The following is a 2,104-nucleotide window of genomic DNA, read 5'->3' on the forward strand; positions in this document are numbered from 1 at the left end:
ATCTTGATGGATGAATTGTTTATCGCAAGAGTGAGTTGCTTTGAAGATTAGGATTAATTAAACGTTATGCATTAGGTTTTAGTTTTTTGAAACTGACCATGGTCGTCTAGAAACTGAAATCTTCATTGTATATTGTAACTTTCTTTGCATGCAATAATATATCTCATGGTACAAGGGAAATGTATATAAATTAAATAAAGAATTGTGACTTTATACACTATGCTTGTTATATTTATTAATAAATATTTTATAGAAATAATGTCATCTTTTAGTATAATGCATATACTTTATGTAAAAATCTAAGATTATTGTATGGTAAGTTGAAAAAACTATATTCCATATCCTTCAAATGCATAATTATAATTGAGAGAGGAATAAGCATCTCTTTTTTAAATTGGCTAGTAATCCTTTAGTCATCCAATACTTTATGCTCTTTTTGTGATCAATTACATGAGGCATGGTCCTAAACTCCACACATAGAAATCTTTTTTAAAAATAAAACTAACTTAATTTTTTTGACGATCAATTTTCTTGTAATTTTTGAAAATATAAAAAGCAAAAATTCTTACTCTTAGAAATAATGATTTGAATAATATCTAGTTCACCTTTATTAATGAACCTAGTCGATGATCTTTTTCATAAAATTTAAAAATATCAAAACGTGTATGAAATTATTGTTAATTTGACATATTCAAGATTTTTGTTCGTTATTTTATATCAAAAGAGCAAAATATTTCAATAAACATCAAGATTATCATGATAATTTGAGTCATAATATGATGTTATCATGATTTTAAACGAGCATGGCAAAGTTAGAAACATTTGTAAAAAAGGCTTTCATTTTGTGTTAATTTGTTTCCCTCATGCTAAATAACAAAGATGAATTTTAATAATCAATTGTATAAATTTGTGAACTAAAAAGTTAAACATAATCAAAATTTATGAAGACAAATTTGATATTTTGTTAAAATACCTTAAATATTTGTTTTGCCAACATTGACTTTGCAATCACTTAAATTTCAAGATGAGCAAATTCTAACGCTCTAAGATTATTTTATTATAGGTAACTTATAATGAGAGTTTCTTTTTATAGAAATATTTTGACTTAGTAAATGCTAGTGACCTGAATTGAGAATTTGTTCATTTAACTATCGACTACGTTATTCATTATCAAAACCTAGTAGCTAATAATATAATTGTACTTTAATAAAGTTAGTTTTATGGACATTGATTTGCATTTGTAGAGGAAATTGAAAATCTACCCCTATTACTAGAATTACACATTTAAAATAATAAACTATATAATTAAATAATATCGAAAAAAATTATTCTTATAATATGAAAAAATCTAAATGTGGATTGAAAATTCTCACTAGTACAATTTTATATATGAATAATTTTTTGTTCACCTTATTCAGGAATATAGTTGATGATCCTCTTTGTACAAGTTAAAAATATTAAAATACGGATGTATTGATTGTCAACTTGACTTGTTCGAGGTATTTGTTAATTATTTTATATCAGAGGTATAATATTTTATAATAAATATCTATTATCTCATGATAATTTAAATCGAGATATGATGTTATCAATATTGTATTTGTCGATAATAAACCTAAAAATATTTGTAATTATTTATCTTTGCTTTTATGTTAATTCTTTTACTCAAATCCAAAAAAAGATAAATTTTAATAATGTATTGTTAAAAGGAGTGAACAAAAAGTGAAACATATTAAAAATCTAAAATGTCAAAATTATATAAATTTTTTTGAAAACTTTAGTTTTGCCTACTCTAAGATTATAACCACTTAAAGTTCTGGATGAGTGTATTTTAATGGTCCAATGCTAGTTTATCTTGGGCAACTAATAAGGCATTTATACTTTCTTTTTATAGCAATGTTTCAACTCATTACCAACTATTGACTTTAAATTAAAATTTTTTCATTTAACTATCATGTAAGTTATTTATCATTAAAATATAAGAGCTTGGAATATTGTTATAATATAATGGAGTGAGGATATTGTGTGTTGGTCTACTTTTGTAGTAGAAATTGGAACTCTAACTCGCTCTCACGAATTATCAATTTATTGCAATAGACTATAT

The sequence above is a fragment of the Musa acuminata genome, chromosome BXJ1-1, assembly GCF_036884655.1.
Source record: "Musa acuminata AAA Group cultivar baxijiao chromosome BXJ1-1, Cavendish_Baxijiao_AAA, whole genome shotgun sequence".
NCBI lineage: Eukaryota > Viridiplantae > Streptophyta > Magnoliopsida > Zingiberales > Musaceae > Musa > Musa acuminata.